General features: G+C 44.2%; 5 non-coding genes across 5 annotated transcripts; all 5 read right to left on the reverse strand.

Moving 5' to 3' along the window:
• Positions 1-1,656: 1,656 nt before the first annotated feature.
• On the reverse strand, positions 1,657-1,728 carry trnaa-cgc (transfer RNA alanine (anticodon CGC)). Its single transcript has one exon. It is a non-coding gene; the product is annotated as a tRNA-Ala (tRNA).
• A 316-nt stretch (positions 1,729-2,044) lies between these two features.
• Positions 2,045-2,116, reverse strand: trnaa-ugc (transfer RNA alanine (anticodon UGC)). Its single transcript has one exon. It is a non-coding gene; the product is annotated as a tRNA-Ala (tRNA).
• A 1,524-nt stretch (positions 2,117-3,640) lies between these two features.
• Positions 3,641-3,712, reverse strand: trnaa-ugc (transfer RNA alanine (anticodon UGC)). Its single transcript has one exon. It is a non-coding gene; the product is annotated as a tRNA-Ala (tRNA).
• A 2,969-nt stretch (positions 3,713-6,681) lies between these two features.
• trnaa-cgc (transfer RNA alanine (anticodon CGC)) lies at positions 6,682-6,753 on the reverse strand. Its single transcript has one exon. It is a non-coding gene; the product is annotated as a tRNA-Ala (tRNA).
• Positions 6,754-7,060: 307 nt separating this feature from the next.
• Positions 7,061-7,132, reverse strand: trnaa-cgc (transfer RNA alanine (anticodon CGC)). The gene has a single exon. It is a non-coding gene; the product is annotated as a tRNA-Ala (tRNA).
• Between the last annotated feature and the right edge of the window lie 76 nt (positions 7,133-7,208).

Genomic DNA, 7,208 nt, shown 5'->3' on the forward strand with positions numbered 1-7,208 from the left:
TAGACTCTAACAGGAAGAGATCTGGTTGTCTTGACAACAATACCTCTTGGAAACACTAGGGGGGGACAACGGGGGGAAAGTTGAAAAGTTGTCTGTATCCAGTTTAAATTGAAACCCATGCTTCTCTGTGGGTTGAAAAAATCCTGCCAACCTCAGGCTTATAAAACCCCAAAACTCAGAACAAGCTGAAACCAAGCTGAAAACAAAGCTGCTTTTCTTCTTCTTCTTCTTTTTTACTTCTTCTTCTTTTCTTCTCATGTTTGGAGATAAAAGCTTTTCACCCGACAGAGACGACATGCAAAAAACAAAGGTGTTCACAAACTTTTGAGTGCAGTTGTACTCCCCGGCCACTTTATTAAGTACACTTATCTAGTAGCGGCTGGTCATCTGTTGCTGTCGCCTATTTATCATAAGGACCAACAACTTGTGTGTTCAGATGCCCTTCTGCACATCACTTGAACCAGTCTGCCTGTTCTCCTCTGACCTCTGACCTCTCTCATTAACAAGCTAACAGTCAGACGCTCAAAGTCAAAAACCTAAACCACTTCACCCTGTCAGGCTGTTTGCGTTAATGTACCTAATAAAGTGGCCGGCGAGTGTATAGTTCTTCACCTTTAGTGTGTTTTTCTAGCAACAGCAGACTGAGACAAACCACAGAGCAGCAGGACAAGACTTACACTGTGTTTCTGTGGAGGAGAAGATCCATGAGCTGAACCTGAGGAGTCCCTCTGCAGCAGCAGGGGGTGGAGGCTGTGCAGTGAGGATGAGGAGTGATGAAGCAGCAGTGGGAGGCAGAGGCTGTGCAGTGAGGATGAGGAGTGATGAAGCAGCGGGAGGTCCGGGCTGTGCAGTGAGGATGAGGAGTGATGAAGCAGCGGGAGGTCCGGGCTGTGCAGTGAGGATGAGTGATGAAGCAGCAGTGGGAGGCGGAGGCTGTGCAGTGAGGATGAGGAGGGATGAAGAAGGCTTCCTGAGGACAGAAGGTCTGGAGAAACTGTGTGAGGAAGCTGCAGACAGAGTTTGTGTGTTAAAGACGGCTACTGTCTACTCAAACTGGGCAACCAGCCGGCCGTCACTCTGCAGCTACTATGGAGGATATATGACTGGGAACAGACAGCGGAGGACAGGTGTGTGTGTGTGTGTGTGTGTGTGTGAGTGTGTGTGTATCTGTCTCTCTGATTATCTTTAAATCCTAACAGTATTTTCCTGTATGTCTCTCCAGTCAGACATTATGGAGCCAAGAGCCAGTCAGACAGAGAGACAGAAATCTCGAACACCTCAGGTATTATTATTATTATTGGTAGTAGCAGTAGTAGTAGTAGTAGTAGTAGTAATAGTAGCAGTAGCAGTAATAACAATAAAATCTATTTTATCTTTTTATAAGATATATATTTTTATATAAAATGTCCATTATTTCTACTTCCTGGAAAGCAGTGTATTTTTAGTGGTGACCGCATGCTGAACCACTAGGCCGCTACTGTACTGCCATCCCATTGGTTCTCTGTTGTGTAATATGGCAGCTATCACTAAAATTCAAATGGTGAGTCTGGTGGCTGGAGAATCATCAGAGTCAGAAGTGCTTCCAGAACCAAACGTCTCAACTACAGTTGTGACGCACTCTTCCCATTGAATTACAAAGTAGAGTCTCAAACATAATGGAGATACTGGGGATTGAACCCAGGACCTTGTACATGCGAAGCACACGCTCTACCACTGAGCTACATCCCCTGTATAAGGTAGGTCTATAGTCAAAAACCTCCAGAGTTTCAGTCCAAAGTGTTTTCAGTTGTGCAGCTCTTCTCTGCACCTGATCCAGTTAAGGTGTCACAGAAATATGTTGCTCTTAATTGGCTCAGATGTGCAAGAGTAGAGCTGGAGAAAAGACCAACAGCACAGATGAGCCATGAGGATTGATCTTAGACACACTGTTGTAATATTACATGACATTATGTCATTCAGCAGACACTTTTGTCCACAGTTATACAGTTGGTGGCACAACGTCACACTTTTCCCATTGAATTAGAAAGGAGGGTCTCAAACACAATGGAGATGCTGGGGATTGAACCCAGGACCTTGTACATGCAAAGCACACGCTCTACCACTGAGCTACATCCCCTTCTTAATACAGTTTACTTACAGGTTCTCAGTTACAAAACAGTAACTGAGAAACCTTATGGAGTTCCTGATTTTGTAATGGGAGGAGCCAGAGGAGTTAGCATTGCTCCAGGGCACGTTGGCTGTTACAGGAGTCAAACCTGTGACCTTCCAGCCAGTGAAAAGTCTCCTTAACCTAAAGAGAAGTGGAGAAGCTGGGGACTAAACCCAGAACCTTGTACATGCGAAGCAGACGCTCTACCACTGAGCTACATCCCCAAGGACTATAGGATGTTACGGTCTGAGCAGCTTCACCTCTGGATTTGGTCTTATCCATGTTGTTTTCTCTCTTCTCAAAAGGTTTTCCCTCATACTAGTTGTTTTGTTTTCGTACTCTGACCTGTGTCAGTGTGAAAGTGGCTAAAGGAGTTAATTGTTCATAAGTTTCCACATTTCAAACAGCTTAATTAGGAATTGATTAATTTCCATTTTCTTCTGAGACTCACATGCCTGTCCTCCATAAAATATCTTTGTTGTCAAAAACCTCCAGAGTTTCAGTCCAAAGTTTCAGTTGTGCAGCTCTACTCTTATACACCGGATCCAAGAGGCAAGTTAAAAACAAACAGAAAATTAAAACGGATAAATGAAAAAGGGCAAAAAAGCACAGGACATAAAGTGCAGACAAGTAGTGCAACAGTCCATAGGAACATGAATATAAAATAATAAAAACACAGTAAAATAACAATTAATAAAATGGCTGTTTAAATAAATGGGTTTTAAGAAGTGATTTAAAATGGGAAACTGAATCTGCCAGTCTAACACACAGAGGGAGGCGTTCCATAGGGTTAGAGCTAAAACTGAAAAGTTTTTAGTTTGGAGGAAACACAGTGGAGTTCTCAGTGGTGATGGAGGTCTGTGTGAGGACGGTCTTTCCCTGGGTGAAAGAGTAGCTCCGCCTTGTCAAGATGGAGCTTGAGGTGGAGAACAGATATCCAAGCACTGATGTCTTTAAGACATGCAGAGATGCATCCATCAATTTGTGTTTCTGCGGGAGGGAAGGAGAGGTAGAGTTGAGTGTCGTCAGCATAGCAGTTATAGGAGAAGCCATGAGAGGAGATCACATGGCTGAGGGATTTAGTGTACAGAGAGAACAGCAGGGGCTCCAGGACTGAACCCTGAGGGACACCCGTGTTAAGAGCACATGGTCTGGACAGAGATCCTCTCCATGAGAACTGGGACGAGCTGCCAAGTAGGATGCGAACCAGGAGTGTGCAGATCCTGTCAAGGTCAGTTATAATACACAGTTGGCGGCACAATGTCACACCTTTCCCATTGAATTACAACAGAGAGTCTCAAACTCTTGCACACCTGATCCAGTTCAGATGTCATGAAAATATGTAGCTCTTAATCAGATAAGGTGTGCAAGAGTAGAGTCGGAGAAATAACTAACAGGACAGATTAGTCTTGGGGACTGAGCTGAGAAACACTGTTGTTTATACAGCTGGTGGCACAACCTGGAAATAACAAAGGAAAGTCTCAAACATAATGGAGATGCTGGGGATTGAACCCAGGACCTTATACATGCAAAGCACACGCTCTACCACTGAGCTACATCCCCTGTATAACAGATTTAAGAAGTTTAAAAAACCTCCAAATTTTGAAAAACTTCCACTGCTTCCCATCCAGCATAGAATTCACATTTGTCATTTTTTGGATATAAGTGAGTTGATTTCAGGTGAAGAGCAGGTTGAATCACTTTAATATCCAACTACAAGAAGATGTAAAGAAACAGTTTTAGGTGCAGAAACACATCAACTGAGACAGAGAAGATACAGTTTGATATGATGCCCAGTAGTTCAAACCAATTTATGACATTTGAAAACCAAACTTTCTCCAACATCATCTTTACATTTTATTCCATATCAACTGCTGTGAAAACTTTCCCTCATTGTCAGCAGAATTTGAACCTGTGTGGGGAAAACCACAAAGGATTTCTGGTCCATCACCTGAACCACTTAGCCTTAACAACACATACAGGACTCACTGCATCCTTACACTGTATGTGAGGTCTTTATGTAGATCAATATGTCCTGTGACACTCTGTTGATTTATTATAAAGCAAGCATGTAAGCACTTGGTCTGTGCTTTTAGTGTGAATAATGTTTAATACTTTGGTTATTGGTTTTATTTGCATGTTTTTATGATTGAGATTTCATTGAGGTTGGTTGTATTTTGAAGGTGTGCAGTTTTATTTGAAGGTTTGGTTTGTTTTGGTTTGGGAGGTTGGTTGGTTCTTTTGTTTTGAAGGACACTTCTCTCTTGTGGTTGATGTTTTTGGTTGGGTTGAATTTTGTATTGGTTATGCATTTTGTTGAGCTCTTTGCTCATTTTGAATGTTTGTATTTTCATTAGGTCTTTTATTTTGAAAGCATGGTGTGGCTTTAGTAGAAGCAGTGGTTGCATTTTTAGTAGTGAAGTATTTTGTTTTGTTAAGCTCTTACCTTTTCACAGCACCTACCTTGTCCCTGGACTCACCTTCATGCTCTGGTGGATTTGATCCCATGCTCCGGCCCACATGTGACTCCAGAGTGGAGGGTCTTACCCCAACACTATCTGTGAGCACAGGCTTCCTGCTGCTCTCACTCTTACAGTGGGTCAGCAGCTGTCAGTCCTCTGGGGTTAATTATAAGATCTCTGATGATGATTAACGATTGTTGAATCAAAAGACTCTGCTACACATCACATAGAGCGATTTATTAGCGATTTACAGGTTATCAGGCCCGTCTTTATATCAGGACTTCATTGGAAGACTAACATGCAAACCAGTTACAAAAGTCGATGTTTTATTGAAGTAAGAGCTGCTTGCTGGATCACCTGTGTTGAATTTACCAGCGGATTGAATCCCACCAGTACAGTATGGACTGAGGCCAACAGCTGTCAGTAAGAACAAAGATAGTTTTGTCATCAGTGACATCATGCAGAGTTAAACATCTATACAAAGATTATTGATTGATTATATAAGAAAGAGTCTATCCCCCCCCTCCAGGTCTGGTCCTGCCTCCTCTGTCTGTGGTACCATTAGTGAACCAGAGAGCCTGCTGGGAAAACACTGACAGGGTAAGACAGCAGCTTCAACTCAGGTTAGACCCATATACAAATAACATTTAGTAATAATTGGATTTCAGACTGTCAGTGTGATTCACCGCTTCGGGTGTGTCAGTCTGTAAAACCTGCAGTGAAACCTGCTTCACTTTCCTGACGGAGCTGCAAACCCACCTGGATGAGTTTCATTAGTCTCAGTTTCAGTGGAGAGTTTTTTAAAGGGTTACCATGTTTCCATTTTCAGGACATAATCCTATTTTAAACTAATTTCTCTCAGCTGACATTACATTTTTCGAAAGTGAAATTATCCAATAACAGACATCCCTGTCTGATGATGTCATCAGATCGGAGGCGGTCCCAGTCGCCTCCCTCCCATCCCAGAGACCCGTGCCGTCTCCTCCTCTGGTCCGAGCCGGGTCCGGTCCCGGCAGGACGGACAGGAGGTCCAGACCCGACCGCAGGAGAACAGAGACGATCCAGACCGACCTGATCTGCAGCCTCAGGCTCATGGGAAGCTGCTGTTTCTTCCTCTGCTGCTTCCTGGGGACACGGAGGGTAAGGAAGACACACCGAGGCCACAGAGGACGGATCTGTACATGGGTTTTATGTTTGTTGTTGACGGATCAGTAACTACACATTTTGATTAAAGGACAATTCCAGCGTGATTTGAAGGAGGAGAGCGGAAAGCAGAGAGGAGGAGGAGAGAGAACTGTAAGAGAAGATGGGAAACGAGAGGCAGGAGGACAGAGAGGGGGAGGAAGAGGAGGAGAAACCCTACCTTCTGAGAGAGGCTGTATGATTCTGCTGGATCTAGGAGAAGGTACAGTACACACACACACAAGCAGGCCTTTACAGCTTGAAGTCACAATGACAAACTCTGCAACGTAAAGAGATGTGGAGATGCTGGGGATTGAACCCAGGACCTTGTACCTGCTCTGCACCCTTCAGTGATCCATTGTTTAATGTTGATTTTACATCGGTGGTATCCACGGCAATGAGCGAGGGGAGAAGGCCCGTCCCATTCTGCCCTTTTATGCAGTCCCGCTCCCCTGAGCCCTTGCAAATTCACGTAGTCACGGTGAGAACTTCAGTCAGTAAGTTAAGTCTGGACAGTGTCTCCCCTGACAAACACACAAGTTCACAGGAATCAGGAAGACACTAAATAGTGGAGATGGAGAGAAGGAGAGGTAGAGTTGAGTGTCATCAGCGTAGCAGTTATAGGAGAAGCCATGAGAGGAGATCACATGGCTGAGGGATTTAGTGTACAGAGAGAACAGCAGGGGCTCCAGGACTGAACCCTGAGGGACACCCGTGTTAAGAACACATGGTCTGGACAGAGGTCCTCTCCATGAGACCTGGGACGAGCTGCCAAGTAGGATGCGAACCAGGAGTGTGCAGATCCTGTCAAGGTCAGTTATAATATACAGCTGGTGGCACAATGTCACACCTTTCCCATTGAATTACAACGGAGAGTCTCAAACATAATGGAGATGCTGGGGATTGAACCCAGGACCTTGTACATGCGAAGCACACGCTCTACCACTGAGCTACATCCCCAAGGACTCTTGCAAAGACTGACCCGTATGTAGAAAAATCATATGCATTCATATTTTCCATTTAAGTCAGTTTTTTGGTCTTAGTCGGCTCCTCACAAAAGGTGAATCAGTGGATCAGGTGGATTTTTTTCTATGACAAACAAAACTGAGGTGTCCAGATAAGACCCAAAGTCCTTCCTATCTCTCTATTCCACACAGTTTAAGAAACAGTCTCCTGTCATCTCCCTCTGAGACAGACATACAGTACATGTTCACATCTCTGTAGAGGGTCAGGAGGTCACTAAACAGCTTCTATAACCTAAAGATAATGGAGATGCTGGGGATTGAACCCAGGACCTTGTACATGCGAAGCACACGCTCTACCACTGAGCTACATCCCCAAGGGCACTCAGGAGTGTTTTTCCCATTTTCTGAAAAAGTGTATTCTTCTCTTCGGTTATTCTAAACAGCTTGGTC

This window comes from Centroberyx affinis, unplaced genomic scaffold (genome assembly GCF_046629955.1).
Source record: "Centroberyx affinis isolate AG114_WGS23_722 - 3 ecotype Tasmania unplaced genomic scaffold, CSIRO-AGI_Caff_v1 ptg007378l_1, whole genome shotgun sequence".
NCBI classification, from domain to species: Eukaryota; Metazoa; Chordata; class Actinopteri; order Beryciformes; family Berycidae; genus Centroberyx; species Centroberyx affinis.